This window comes from Abrus precatorius, unplaced genomic scaffold (assembly GCF_003935025.1).
Source record: "Abrus precatorius isolate BTA unplaced genomic scaffold, Abrus_2018 Scaffold9, whole genome shotgun sequence".
Taxonomy (NCBI): domain Eukaryota; kingdom Viridiplantae; phylum Streptophyta; class Magnoliopsida; order Fabales; family Fabaceae; genus Abrus; species Abrus precatorius.
In genome coordinates, this window is record NW_020874439.1 from 29,625,450 (window position 1) to 29,642,173 (window position 16,724).

General features: G+C 31.0%; 1 pseudogene; it reads right to left on the reverse strand.

Annotated features, from left to right (window-relative positions):
• Positions 1 to 14,234: 14,234 nt before the first annotated feature.
• On the reverse strand, positions 14,235 to 15,622 carry LOC113851171 (annotated as a pseudogene).
• Between the last annotated feature and the right edge of the window lie 1,102 nt (positions 15,623 to 16,724).

A 16,724-nucleotide genomic window follows, 5' to 3' on the forward strand; every position in this document is an offset into this window, starting at 1 on the left:
GTAAGGATGAAGATTCATCCCTATGAGCCAATGAACAAGAATTCCAACTGAAACTGCACCCACCGATGATTTCACACTTTGAATTTCATCAAAAAGCTCCATGCTATGCATGTCATCTGCAAACATCACAATTCCATCCAGCTTCTCTTGTTTCACAACTCTGTTCCACATCCGCCACATGTTAAATTAATAAAACATTTTACTTAAGAACAACAAACTAAATCTTCAAATCATGCAAGAATGTTGACCAAAGGTTATCACCTTTAGCATCATTGCCAGGGCAGTGCATAGTTATCCCACAAGTACCCTTCATTGCTGGAGAGTTTTCAAGTTGTCCGTGACTCCATTCAGATCACACACGTCACTGCCGCAGATTGTCATCGCAGTTTGTGACGAATTGCATCAGTTACAGGCTGCGTTTGTCGGGAACTAACTCTGCGCATAGACCAGCCTTTCATCTAAAAGTCCAAAAAACTATATGCAATGTGCTGATTGTCACACTATAATTGACACAAATTTTTACATTTAAAGTTACACACTTGCTTATTAGCAAAACCTTTGTAAGTTTAGAGCCTGTTCGGCTAAAAAGAAAAACAAATTTTACACAAATTATGAGGTGTATTCCTTATCTTCACACACTTATAGCTTTAGGTGGAACGAAGTTTAAAGACACTCGTGACATGGAGACAAGCATGCTCTCAGTGCTGTTGTGGGGAAGAGGACCTCAACAACAGAAAATTTCAAAAAGATAGCAACTTAAGTGCAACATGTAAGAAGCTAAAAGCTTACATCCTCCCTGTATTTTAAAACTGAATTTAAAAATATAAATTTTTATTAAAAAAAATTCACTTCATTAAAGTTATAAAAGTACAATAACTAAGGTTAACATTTTTAACTTTTAAACAGCGAATAAGGAATTAAAAGGCAGCACCATGATTTTTCCAACTTCAGAGTGCTTTTAGCATCAAACAGGGACCATGAGGTGCTGGTTAAAAGAATTTATAGTAGTGTAATGAAGAACAGAGGTGAAGGGTGCTGGCAAAACAGACAAAATCTATATCAGACATAAAACTAGCACATTGATATCACTAAGGATTTCCGATTAAACATTCAAAATAGAAAAACAATGAGTAAAGACTTGCACAAATTGATATTCAGCTTCAGTTTTCACCTGAAGAAATTTATGTACAAAAATAGTCCAAAATCTATGTACAAAAGTAGTCCAATAGGCATGGCTAATAACCATATCTAAGATAATAGAAGCATCAATTCCTTGCAATTTTAGCACTTGTTCCACTTTCGGGTTCCTATGTAATGATGAAGCTATTTCAAGCACTGCTAACATACACCTCATTGCTTTCATAAACTAAAATAATACATCGACCTTTTACTTTTTTTACATTATCAATTTAGATTTTTCAAATCTAATTATCCCCCTTCTCAATTTCAGAAGCAAATCCCCGCAATCAAGTTAGCTATTTACATTAAAAAAAAAATACAGTAAAATTTTAGAATTGGAGCAACTGCACACAATCCACATGCTCCGGCAACCTACCAGCGATTACATGACCCTTCTCTTTGTAAAGCAAAAGAGATAGAGAGAATGGAAGAAAACTGAAAGGAAACAGACTTTTATTGAATCCAAATGAAAAGCTGATACAAAACGAAGTTAAATAGAATTCAAATTGAGCCAACGGCATTAGAGCACTGTCACACATAAACAAGCCACTATCTTAACTTTCATTAAAAATAAAGTGAACTAATAACACTGGAAGCAACTACTGTTTCGGCTTAATATTTTTTAATATCTTTGAAAGCGTTCTTCATCGAATACTTGTCAAGGAATTCGTCCTTAGTCAGATCAGAAAACTGGTTCAACCCAACTCTGTATGAGAGGTTTCGACCATTCTGTTGATTTATGATTCTCAAATTGGCTTTAAAAGTTTGAAACCTTTTCTCCTTTTCTTCCGACCCATTATATACCTTTCCGTGCTTCACTATCCACTCCTCGAATAAAGCCCTCTTCTCCTGATCCGCCTTCTCTTTGCGTGAGATGCTGTAGGAGCGAATAGGGGTGGAGAGGAAGGGTTCTTGGACGATGTTGGGGAGTAATTTGTGGGATTTAAGGATGTCTGATAAGCGGTTGGATTTGGAGAGGCGGCGAACGATGGAGAGAGCACACAGGGTTGAGATTGACCGCCGGGTTGAGATTGCGCAGAACACTTTTAGGGTTTGGGATGGGTAGACGTATAGAATATTAGGAAATAGAAAGCGTGTGTCAATATTAGAGGAAATTTATGGTAGAATCAATAATTTTATATTAAAAATATGTAAATTGAAAAACATCTTATGTAACATAAATAATAATAATAATTATTATTATTATTATTATTAATTTTATATTAAGAGATAATAAGATTAATAATTTATGTATAATATATATATATATATATAAATACTATTAAATTTATCAGATTTTAATACTATATTTAGTAATGAATTAATACTATATTATATTATTAATTATGCTAATAATTTATTTATTATATTTTATTAAAAATTTATACATTATTTATGTATTATTAAATTTTGATAAAAATAAAAATTAATTTATAATTTTACAAAATTATGTACTCGTCTCATATATTGTATATATAATTAATATTTTTAAAACAGTATTTTTACTATTTTTATTTATAAAATTATAACTAATATTTATTATTAATTTTAAGTTTATAAAGTATTTAATATAATTATTTTATATTCATTTAAACTTATATAACTTTTTATTATTTAATATATATATATAATTTTATAAATATACAAAGAGTAAATATTATTATTAATAATAATAAATATACTATATATGAATAAATTAAATATATATTTTTCAAAATAAAAGATGTTCAAAAATAAATTTTAAAATAAGTAATAATGTTATAAAATATAATATATTAAAAAATAATATTTAACTTTTGATACTTTTTTAGTTTTTGTACTTAATAATAATTTTTAATTTAGTGTAAAATTTATATAATTATTTTTTATTTCTTATGTATTCAAAGTAGAAACTAAATCAAAAATAAATAAATAAAAATATATATATATATAAGGAATTAATTTATAAAATTTTTATATATATTAATTGACAAATGTAAATATCATTTAAATCTAAAAAATTATTATTAAACACAAAAACTAAAAAGGTGTCAAAAGCTAAATATCATTTTCTTTTTTATTATACTATATAATTTCTCCTTCTATTATCAATTATTTTTATTTTGTTTAAAATTTAAAAATTAGTTTTGAACATTTTTTATTTTAAAAATTATACACATTTAATTTATTTATATTTAATATAATATTATATTTATTATTAATAATAAAAGTATTTACTCTTTGTATGTTTATAAAATTATATATAAATATATAATACATTGAATAATGCACACAAAATTTATTCATGATGAAAGTGTTTTTATTAATTATTTTAAAGAAATAGTACTTTTAAATATTTTTGTTTAGATACCTTTTTTATTTTTATACTTAATAACAATTTGTAATTTAAAACATAATTTTTGTAGAACAATTTCAATATAAAAATTTATTTTAATTTAATTTTTTATTAATAAATATTATAACATTGTTAAAAAATTAGGTAGTAAATGAAACGCTATATCACTTTTTAGGCTCATGATACATTAAGTTACAATAATTTTAACTTAGGTCTTTTACTTGTTGTGTTTGGTGTTGACAATATGCTAAGTTTAGCCTTCTTTAAACTCAAACTTTTACGCTTTACTTGTCAAGTTTAATTGGACAGAGTTAATTAGAAAAACTTAAACTTTACTTAAGTTTTCTTTGTTAAACTCAAGTTAGAGTTAAGGGTAGTTCTTACATATTGAATTTCTTTGGCGTCCTAAATTTGTAATTATGCCTTTCTCAATCTTTAGGGTCAACCTCCTGAATTAAGTTTTTCCTGTTAAATTTAGGTTAGGGTTGAGCTACTTCTTACGTATTAGATTTCATTAGCGTCTTAAATGTGTTATTACACATCTCTCAATCTTTAAGGTCAATCACTATGTTATAATAGTACTGAGAAAAAATGACACATAATTAGAGATAAAAACAGGCCAAGTCAAGACAGACTTTACTCTAAACAGGTTTATTAGACCTAAGCCTATCCTGTTACCTATTAAAAGCTTTATTTTTATCTTGACCTGACCTGAAGCTTATTAAGAAAGTCCACTATAAAAAAAAACATCTTAATATTAACGAAAATATATTTATTTTATTATAAAATTAGTTTACATATTTGCAAATTTTTTTATGCATTATTGACAATTATTAAATAATTATAAATTATTATTTGAGCATTAACTATAAATATTTTCATATTATAAAATTTTTATATTTTTATTTTCTTAATTTAATTTTATAAAATTATTAAATATTAAAAAATTAATTTTTTTAATGATAATTATATTTTATTTGTGTAAAGACATCTTATATTCAATAAATAAAATCACAATAAATACATAAAATTGATAAAAAAAATAATATTCATAAAATTTGTTGAATCAGCTAAAAGAAAATTATTATATTTAAAAAAATAAATAAATATTATCATTATAAAAATTTAGATAAAAAATATGTATATTTTAAAATTCATGGATAAAGAAAAATAACATATGAGTATAGTAAGAATTAATAAAATTTATATTTAAATTAAAATAATTTATATTTCTAAACTTTTATCTTAATAAAAAATATGTGATAAAACTTAATATAAAAATTTAAAATTAATGCAATATATATATATATATATATATATATATATATAATGACTAATAATAATAATAACTATTAAATTAAAAAAATATTTATAAAATATTTATTTTTATTTGTTTTATTAAATTATTATTTTAAATTAAAAAAATATACATAAAATTAACTACACTATAACATTAATATAATATAAAATTATTACTGATACAATACATTAAAACATATATTTATATATTATATATAAATTGATAAATTAATTAATAATATAATTTTTTTATTTATGTAAATATTTATTAATTATTGAATTTTAAATGTATCTACATCTATGTCAAATTCATTAAAAAATTATTATTTAAAATTTAACATATTTATATTTAAGTGTGTAGCTGTGTGCTATCTAAAAAAATTTTATAAGTATTTTACTCAGAAAATTATGTCAATAAAAATAAAACACGTAGTAAATTACAAAAAATATATATTATTATATATAATTTATTTAAGATTATATTATTTACTATATAGTCCTATTATATATATATATATATATATATTGTATATTGAAATTTTTATTTTGTTTTCTATCATTGTTTTATAAAATTTTAATTTTGAATAAAGTATAATTTATATTTAAATAAATTTTTATTTATTATAAAGAAAAAGAATTAAATCTAATATATTAATATAATATTATTATTTTATTTTTAAATTTTATTTCGTTTAGTTTTAATTATGTTTTGTTCCTGTTTAAAGACTTAACCACTCTTTAACTTGTTTAAATTCAACAAATATGATAATTTATTATTAAATAAATTTATTATTTAAAAAGTATAATTGTGTATAAATATTTTTAATTTTTAATAGAATATAATTTCTATTTATTATAATTATAAATAAATGAATTATAACATAATATATTCATTTAATAATAACAAAGTTAAGAATATGAAAAATATATTATTAAATAACTTTATTATTTAAACATATTTTGACAGTTTTATTTTTAAATTATATATATATATATATATATAGTCTGTCAGACTTATCAGGCTTTATAAACAGCTGTTTGTTTATTTAAACAGGCCTTAAAAAAAGCTTAAGCCTTATTTATTTATTAAAAAGGTCAGGACATAAGTCCTGTTAGGCAGCCTGACCTGTTACCATCCCTCCACACAATAAGTAGAGGTGATTTGATTGGTTAGATATGAGCATTAATATTAGGTATTGTCTTATTTTTTGTTAACTTAAAATAAATATAAATTTTAATGATAATCAATTAATGAATTTGAGTGAAACAATTTAACTATTCAATGTAACCTATTTTAGATTCGCCTAGAGAAATAAAAGTAAAAAAATAGTTGCAATCAATTTTTAAAAAAATTATTTATAGGAAGTCGCCACCAAAATTTTTTTAAAAAAATATTGATAAAACTTTTAATAAAAGCAAAAGATCTTTAAAACTACATTTAGATTTGGAAGTCATTTACTCGTAAGGAAAGTATTAGCACCTTGCGACTGTTAAATAAAACGGTTACCTTCTAATTAATTGTGTAAAAATTATTTTAATTTTAAAAATATTTATTTTACTTTAAAAGAAAAAATATTTTTTACTATTTTCAAAATTATTATTATTTTTTAGATTTATTTCTAATTTTTACAATTTTTAAGGGATTTTAATTTTATAATTTTCAAATAAAGAAATATAATTAAAAAATTTATTTGAATTAAAGAAATGAATTATTTATAAAAGTATTATTCTTTTTTTTTATTTTTGTATTAAAGAAATATTTTAAAAAAAACTTATCTTGATACTTTATTTTTTATGAAATTAAAAAATATAACAATAACTAAGGTTAAAAAAGGCAGCACCATGATTTTTTAACTTCATTAAAGTTATAAAAGTAGAATAACTAAGGTTAACATTTTTAACTTTTAAACAGCGAATAAGCAATTAAGAGGCAGCACCCTGATTTTTTAAACTATAGCATCAAGCAGGACCATGAGGTGCTGGTTAAAAGAATTTACAGTAGTGTATTGAAGAACAGCGGTGAGGGGTGCTGGCAAAACAGAAAAAATCTATATTTAAGGATTTCCTGTTAAACATTGAAATAGAAAAACAACGAGTAAAGACTTGCACATTTAGGACAACCGAATTAGGAAAACCAAACAAGCGAGGAATTTCTCCACGCTTATACTACTATATTGGAAGCCATCCTCTCCGCTAAACCCTGAAGCCAACTTCTCCGCGAAACCCCCTAAAATGTCTCGTATTGTTACAGCCGTTGTCCGCCGGCTCTTTAAGTCGACCATCTCAAGTTCCAGAGCTGAACTACCAGAGTTCAACCCAACTTATTCCCCTGTCTTCAAACACTGCTCTCTCCTCATCTCTCACTAGCCACACTCTATTCGCTTACTCTCCACCCGTTCCAACATCATGGGACGTGAGAAAGGACTACGCGGGAAAGGAGAAGAAGAGGCAAAAGAGAAGAAGTTTCCTAATCTGCCAGAGCACGTGGATTGGCGCATGAAGGGTGCAGTTACCCCAGTCAGCGAAACTGTAGTAAGTTGAATTTCTATTGGTTCTTCTCTTCTTTTGATAAAGTTCCTATCTAACCATGGCAGATTCTATCTGCAGTGAGCTGGGCGTTCGCAGTAGTAGGAGCAGCCCTCAGAAAGATTTTAGTGATGGCATAATCATGGGAAAGAATATCCATCCTGTGAGGAAGAATATCTACAATAAAAATGTTGAAAAAAGTTATTTTTATTCTAAATGATTTGTATTTAGATTCAGAACAATGATAAGATCGTCGAAATTCATGCATATGCATATCTTCCATCCTACGATGAAGAAACTTTGAAGAATTCATCAACCAGAGAATGCTGCCGTTGATTTTCATCACTTGGATGTGTTTCATTACAAAGGCATAGGTAACTATGTAAACCACAAATTCTAAGAGATAAGAAACTATTGCATAAGCTTATAATTTATTTTTTCAGGGTGTATTTGAAGGCAGACATGCGATAAATTTGAATTGCTATGTGTTTATTGTTGAATATGGTTCTGAAGATGATAAAGATTATTAGATAGTAATGAAGATGGTTACATAAAGCTATTTATTGCGCAACAAGAATATCTACGGCAACAAGAATATCTATGGCGGGAGAACAGTGGAAAGAATAATTTTTTGGTAGAAAGATTTTTTGCTATCTTGAATTGATGTAATTTGAAATTTTTTGTCATTCCTATAATTGATCTTTGGAGAGAACATGCATGCATCATCTAGACAATCATGAGCACACTTTTCTCTGACTTCGTATACTTGGTATGTTATGGTATGTTGGTGTTTGTTTGTTACTAAGTGTAATCTTTTTTAGTTTGGTAACATGGGACTCATGTATATAAAAATCTGTTATTCTGAAATTAAAAGAATCAGACATAATATTCTTTCCTCACTTTTCTCTCTTACAAGATATAGGTACTATTGTAAGTCATGGTAATCTGATTTCATTATTGTCATTTACTACTGTTCAGCATGGGTTATTCGATTGCCAGGATGATCCATCATTATGATCATACAATTACTATTCAATGGATAATTTCTCTAAGTAATCTAAGTGGGAACGTATTCAATGGATAATTTTTCCAAGTAATCTAAGTGGGAACGGAAGCATTTGTTGTCAGTTTCTCCCTTACAGAATACGTTAAAGCTACTTATTGGTTAAAGCTACTGATTTATATGCAGAGAATCCGTTAAAAGGTCATTAAAACCTAATCATCCTCACTAATGCAAAAAGGACGAGCCAGCAGAAAGTTTATTGGATGCTAATCAAAACAACTGTACAGTGGAATGTCTTATCAATTCTAAATGTAAAATTCAATTTTACCTTTATTTTTAAAGGAATGAAATGACAATTTTATCTGGTGGCTAAGTTGACTAAAAAGTAAACTTATTCACATGCATAATCTAATTCCGTTTAGTTTTGTCTTCTACTTCCAGCTTTTTCAAAATAAAAAATTTAGGCCTAGGTATTTTTTAGATACAAAGTATCTTCAATACTGCCTTGAAATATATATATATATATCAAGGAAACGTCGTAAAGATAACTCCATAATTAGCACTAGGTAGTAGGGAAAGATAGTGTTTGAGACTTCACTAAATTTATATAAAGGTTTGCTCCATTATGCAAGTTTATTTTATAAAACCACACATAAAGATAGATGGTTACATGTGAACCAAATTTAACAAGATGGATAAAGGTGATGTCTCCTGAGTGATAGAAGTCCCACATCGTGTGGGTTAAAATGGAAGGGACCCTCTTTGGCTTATAAAAGAAGGCATAAGGGTCCCTTAACATTCATTCCAAAATCTTCTCTCCCTCTTATATTTGTATTGCACTGAGATCTTGTACTCGGTAGTAATAGTCTTTTATTTTGAGGAATAAATTTTAGAGTGAGGAGTAGTGTAATTTTTCTTCTGTGAGATAATTTTATATTGTCTTTATTGGCTCTTATTTTTAATCTCTTATTTTAGTTGTGTGTTATTATACTGATACTCTGGTCCTAACAGTGGTATCAGAGATTCTAGGTTGTTGTTTATATTATTCCGCTGTAGTGTCCTAACAGTGGTATCAAAGATTCTAGGTTGTTGTTTATATTATTCCGCTGTAGTGTACATTGGTATAGTGCTAGAGAAAATTCTTAGTATGCTCTGTGGTTGCAGTATTGTCTGATCTGCCACATCAGAAAAGAATTATTCTTGTTACTGGATATACAATTTTGGTAGTGTAAAAGTGCATATATAGTGTGTACTTATTCATAGTCTACCATTATTATTGTTCCAGTAGGTAGTACTATTCACAGTGAAAGTTACATAAGTCAGTATAATTAAGAGAGAAATTATGGCAGCAAAATATGAGATAGAGAAATTTCATGGGAGTAATTTCTCCTTGTGGAAATTGAAGATAAGAGCAATTTTGAGGGAAGACAATTGTCTTGATGCAATTGAAGGCAAACCCGCAGATATTTCAGAAGAAAAATAGAGAGAAATGGATAACAATGTTGTTGCCAATTTGCACTTAGCATTGGCAGATTTAGTGTTATCCAGTGTTGCAGAGAAGAAGACTACAAAGGAGATTTGGGACACACTGATCAAGTTGTACGAGGTCAAGTCACTTCACACCAGAATATTCTTGAAGAGGAAACTCTACACTCTTTGAATGAGTGAGTCCACATCAGTAACGGACCACATCAACAATCTGAATATGTTGTTTGCTCAGCTTACAGCCGTAGATTTCAACATAGTAGAAAATGAACGTGCGGAGCTTCTACTCCAGAGTTTACCAGATTCATATGATCAACTCATCATCAATATAACAAACAACAACATTATCGGTCGTCTATCCTTTGATGATGTTGTTGGAGCAGTTCTTGAAGAAGAATCTAGGAGAAAGAATAAGGAAGATAGACTGGAAAATTCTAAACAGGCAGAAGCATTGACGATAATGAGAGGAAGATCAATGGAACGTGGTTCCAGTGGGAGCCAGAATCATGGTAGATCAAAATCTCAGAGAAGGAAGAACCTCAAATGCTACAACTGTGGCAAGAGAGGGCACCTGAAGAAAGATTGTTGGAATAAGAAGAGTGGAGGAGGGAAGAATATTGAAGCATCAACCTCTCAAGGTTGTGTTGCAAGTACCTCAGATAATGGTGAAATCTTATATAGTGAAGCAGTAAATTCTAGAGGTGGAAGATAACTTCATGAATGTTGGATATTGGATTCAGGTGCAACTTGGCACATGACTCCATGTCGAGACTGGTTTTACAATTATGATCCTATCTCGGGAGGATCCGTGTTCATGGGAAATGATCATGCCCTAGAAATTGCTGGAATTGGTACTGTCAAATTAAAAATGCATGATGGTACTGTTCGTACAATTCAAGGAGTACGACATGTGAAAGGCTTGAAAAAGAATTTATTGTCCGTTGGGCAATTGGATGACCTCAATTGTAAGATCCACATTGAAGGTGGAATTTTGAAAGTGGTTAAAGGCAACTTAGTGGTGATGAAAGCAGAAAAGATCACAACCAATTTATACATGCTTTTGGGAGATACGTTGAAAGAAGCATATGCATCAGTTGCAATTAGTCAAGAAGAAGAAACAATGATGTGGCATCGTAGACTTGGTCATATGTCAGAACGAGGCCTGAAAATTCTAGCAGAACGTAATCTCTTGCCCCGGCTCAAAATGGTAACCTTACCATTTTGTGAGCACTGTGTGACAAGTAAGCAGCATAGATTGAAGTTTGGCAACATTACTACAAGAAGCAGACACATACTGGACTTGATTCATTCTGATGTATGGGAATCACCAGAAGTATCTATTGGAGGAGCAAAATATTTTGTATCATTCATTGATGATCACTCAAGGAGATTGTGGGTATACCCAATCAAGAAGAAGTCAAATGTGTTTCCAGTATTCAAGGAATTTAAAGCACTAATAGAACTTGAAACTGGGAAAAAAAATTAAGTGCTTAAAGACAGACAATGGATGAGAATATGTAGATGGTGTTTTTCTAGCATTTTGCAAGCAAGAGGGTATTTCAAGGCAATTCACAGTGCCTTATACACCTCAGCAGAATGGTATAGCAGAATGGATGAACAGAACTCTTTTAGAAAGAACAAGAGCTATGTTAAGAACAGCAGGAGTGGCTAAATCCTTCTGGGCAGAAGCAGTGAAAACTGCCTGTTATGTAATAAACCGATCACCATCAACAACAATTGGTTTGAAGACACCAATGGAGATATGGAATGGAAAGCCACCTAATTATTCTTCATTACATGTGTTTGGATGTCCTGTGTACGTGATGTACAATTTCCAAGAAAGAACAAAACTGGATCCAAAATCTAGGAAATGTATATTCTTGGGTTATGCTGACAATGTTAAGGGGTATCGCTTGTGGGATCCCACTGCCCGCAAGGTTGTTGTTAGCAGAGATGTAGTCTTTGCAGAAAATAAACTGCAAAAGAAGCAGAAAGATGACAGTACTACCAAAGACACTACTTCAGTAGTGATAGAAAGGAAGGCTAAAGAAGATGACAACTCTGAAGCAGAAGAAGAGCACGGAGAACAAGAACCAAATGATGTCAATGATGGAGAAACTCAACAAACAAGACGTGAGATAAGGAGACCATCCTGACACTCAGACTATGTGATGACAAGCCACGATGTATATTGTCTTCTAATAGATGAAGGAGAACCATTAACCTTTCAAGAGGCTGTGAGCAGTTCAGATGTTTCTCTGTGGATGGCAGCAATGCAGGAAGAAATGGAAGCCTTACATAGAAACAAGACATGGAAACTTGTAACACTTCCAGAAGGTCGAAAAGCCATTGGAAACAAATGGGTTTACAAGATCAAACGTGATGACAATGATCAAGTGGAGCGATATCGTGCAAGACAAGTGATTAAAGGATTTGCTCAGAAAGAAGGCATTGATTTCAATGAAATATTTTCTCTAGTGGTTAGACTTACCACAATCAGAATTGTTCTGGCAATGTGTGCTGCATTTGATTTACATCTTGAGCAACTTGATGTAAAGACTGCTTTTCTACATGGAGATCTTGAAGAGGAGATATATATGCTCCAACCAGAAGGTTTTGAAGAACAAGGAAAGGAAGACTTGGTTTGCAGGTTGACCAAATCTTTGTACGGTTTAAAACAGGCGCCAAGGTGTTGGTACAAGAGATTTGATTCCTTCATTATTAGCCTCAGATACAACAGACTGAGTTCAGACCATTGTACGTATTACAAGAGGTTTGGTGATAATGATTTCATCATTTTGTTGTTGTATGTGGATGACATGCTAGTGGTAGGCCCCAGCAAAGATCGAATCCAAGAATTGAAGGCACAATTAGCTAGGGAGTTTGATATGAAGGACTTGGGGCCAGCAAACAAGATTTTAGGGATGCAAATATACCGAGACAGAAAAGATAGGAAGATTTGGCTCTCTCAAAAGAATTATCTTCGTAAAATCTTGCGGTGCTTCAATATGCAAGACTGTAAGCCAATCTTTACCCCACTTCCTGTCAGTTATAAATTATCCTCAAGTATGTGTCCTAGCAATGAAGTAGAGAGGATAGAAATGTCTTGAGTACCGTATGCATCAGCGGTGGGAAGCCTTATGTATGCCATGATTTGTACTAGACCAGACATTGCACAAGCAGTAGGAGCAGTCAGTAGGTATATGGCAGATCCTGGTAGAGAGCATTGGAATGTTGTAAAGAGGATCCTTAGATACATAAAAGGAACCTCTAATGTTGCATTATGTTTTGAAGGATAAGAATTTATTGTGAAAGGCTATGTTGATTCAGATTTTGCAGGAGATCTGAATAAAAGGAAATCTACTACTGGTTATGTGTTTACACTTGCTGGAGGGGCAGTAAGCTGGTTATCTAAGTTGCAGACTGTTGTGGCTTTGTCTACTACAGAAGCTGAATACATGGCAGCTACTGAGGCATGCAAGGAAGCAATCTGGATTCAAAGGCTATTGGAGGAACTTGGGCACAAACAGCAGACTACTACTGTACAGTCAAAGTGCTTTGCATATTGCAAAGAATCCAGCTTTTCATTCTAGAACAAAGCACATAGGTATACAATACCACTTTGTTCGTGAAGTAGTAGAGGAAGGTAGAGTGGATATGCAAAAGATTCACACCAAAGACAACATAGCAGACATAATGACAAAGCCAGTGAACAATGACAAGTTTACATGGTGTCGATCCTTATATGGCCTATTAGGAATATAAGCAACATATAATTATAATGTGTGAAGATATGATTAACTTAATCATAATCTTCAAGTGGGAGAATGATAAAAGTCCCACATCGTGTGGGTTAAAATGGAAGGGACCCTCTTTGGCTTATAAAAGGAGGCATAAAGGTCCCTTAACATTCATTCCAAAATCTTCTCTCCCTCTTATGTTTGTATTAAACTGAGATCTTGTACTCGGTAGTAATAGTCTTCTATTTTGAGAAATAAATTTTAGAGTGAGGAGTAGTGTAATTTTTCTTCTGTGAGATAATTTTATATTGTCTTTATTGGCTCTTATTTTTAATCTCTTATTTTAGTTGTGTGTTATTATACTGATACTCTGGTCCTAACACTGAGCATTCTACATAATTGTATAAATTATAAACATAGTCAAGAGCATTCCAATGGTACACAACAAGGTGATTGTACCCATTATTTATCACTCCAAGACATACATTAAAAGGCGTTGTCTCATAGATTCCTTATAATGCCACTCCAAATGAAACTAAAGCTACTACTTGTTTACCTTCAAATTAGACCTTGATCTGCATGTCACCTTACTCGAGACAAGGGAATTTAATGGATTTTTATGGAAATGGGAATGTCCATTGAAGGCTATGATCATATTAATTCAATCTCATATCCAGAACCCAATTTGACTAGGACTATCGGTAAATTCAACTTCCGTATTAAAAGTTGAGTAGGATAAACTTGGTGAAATTTCTGAATGTTCCAATGATTGCCATGGTGTCATTGTACTCGGTAAATCATATTGTGGAAAACATTCAGACACAACATCTTGAAGTTGAGGGTAGTCCTGCAGTTAGTGTAGGAAAAACATCAATAACTTCTCCAAAACCAAGCTATTCAATCACAATTTTCATTTTTGTTTATATAAAAATACATATACCTTTGAAGAATCAAGAATCATATTAGGGGAGATCCAAAAATTTGAAAAATTAGTCTCTATAGAAGCTTGGTTAAACTCTGCCACAGGAGGCACGTTGTATGGAGAAGTAATAGGGCTAGAATAACAGCTCCCATTATTATTATTATTATTATTATTAAGGTAGCTTGTTTGAGAGGAAACGTCACCAGAGATGCTGAATGGCTGCCAAGTAATCGACACTAAGAGTGTATTTGGTTCAACTTATTTTGAAGAAATAATCGCCTTATTTTTACCATCTACTAAAAGTGTGTTGTACCTGGAAACAAGGTGCGCCTTGGCCAAGATCATCACATAAACGATACTCATGCATGACCCAATCAGTTCTATCCCCTAAAGGAGCCCTTCCAAGATAGAAAACCAAAGTCTTGCGGTAAGCTGTGACAGTGGATGGTGTATATTGGCATATCACTTTTCTATCTTTGCCAGTGGCTTTCCAATATCAAGCTTTAGTAGCTCTATTTGTTCTTGATCCATTTGGATACTTGCGATCCCGTGGACAGAAGAAAAACCATTCCAAATCTCGCTTTCAGAAGAAAAATCATTCCAAATCTCGCTTTGGAAGGAACGATTTCTCTGCATTTCACACCTCATGAATTAGGCTTCTCATATAGCCATATTTACTCCTTATCAGAAATAGTGCAATAAAACTATTGAAAACATAAAATCATTGTTTTTACCAAAGCTTGACTAAAGTAATCCAATTGAACCGGCTTTCACAACGAAAAAGCTATGCTATGCTATTCAGAATGATTATCCTCTAAAGAAAAAGTGAAAAACCAACAAAACAGTAACAATTGCTTTCTTTCTAGTTTTCATAAAGTCATGTTTCACACTAGTTTGCATAAGAAAGGTTTTCTTTTTACGTGTTTACGTATAGATGGTGAAAAATTAAATGATCAAAACATGAAATTGAAGATTACCCGGTAACTCTCACGGGTCGAATTTGTAAAAATCAATGACAGGGATGACTTTGAGCTCAATTTCAAGCCCCTCCACTTTCTCTTAAGGTAGTATCCCACCCATTCTTCATCGGTTGGATGGAAACGAAAACCTGGTGGCAGTGATGCCCCTCCCATATTAAGTTTCTATGTTTCTTACTAAAAAAAAGAGAGACTAAAATGTTGTGAAGCCAATGAAGAAAAAGTAACGAAGTTATAGGCAACAGAACAAAAACTAAGTAGGTTCCAGGATCTTTTGGAAGGATTGTGAAATGAGAATTATTGCTAAGTTCCAAGACTATATCTATTGAAGATCTCAAAGATCCAAAAGTACAAGCTTTTGTTTACGATAGATTTTTTGTCAAATGCCAAGTGACACTTCCACAGAGTGCATACACTGAATGCAAGCTTGAAGAAATTTGAAGTCTCTGTTAGGGGTATCAACTCAATGCGGAAGACTGGATCGAATTTAATTGGAAATAAAGAGAAGTAAGAGAATAATGGAGACAAAATTTTAACGTGGGAAAAACTCCAAATCGGAGAAAAAACCCACGGACAACGACGAGCAAAATAATTCCACTATGTAAAAGGGAGAGTACAAAAAATCCTCTCAATAAATACTCTCTCAGAATGGAATAAGAGCTACAAAATAACACTCTCAAATTTCTTCTTCTGATCAGTGAATGATCGATTTCTGTGTCTCGACCTTTCGTAATTCATTGCCTTTTATAGGCAAAAAAACTGCTACAGTAACTCGTTATTTTTTTCAATGTTGACTGTAGCAATTTGACAAATCATGGACGGTGCCTACCAAGCGATTGTAGCAATTTGACAAATCATTGGACGGTGCCTATCAAGCGGAAAAATTTAGCCATCAATGTTGACTAACAATTAATTTTGACTAACAATCTCCACCTTGGATCAATTTTGATAAATTGCTCGACGTCGTTTAAACCCCGAAGGGTGTTCAAGTGCTGTAGAGACCAACCAAGTCCAAACAATGTTGGAACTTGGTTTTTGGAAGAGGCTTAGTAAGCATATCAGCTGGATTCTCAGATGTATGAATCTTCTGAACCACGACTTCACCCTTAGCGACAATTTCTCGGATAAAATGATGTCTCACATCAATATATTTTGTCCTATCATGATAGCGGTTATTCTTGGTCAAGTAAATAGCACTCTGACTATCACAAAACACAGTAAGAACATCCTGTGTAAGACCAAGTTCATTAATCAGACC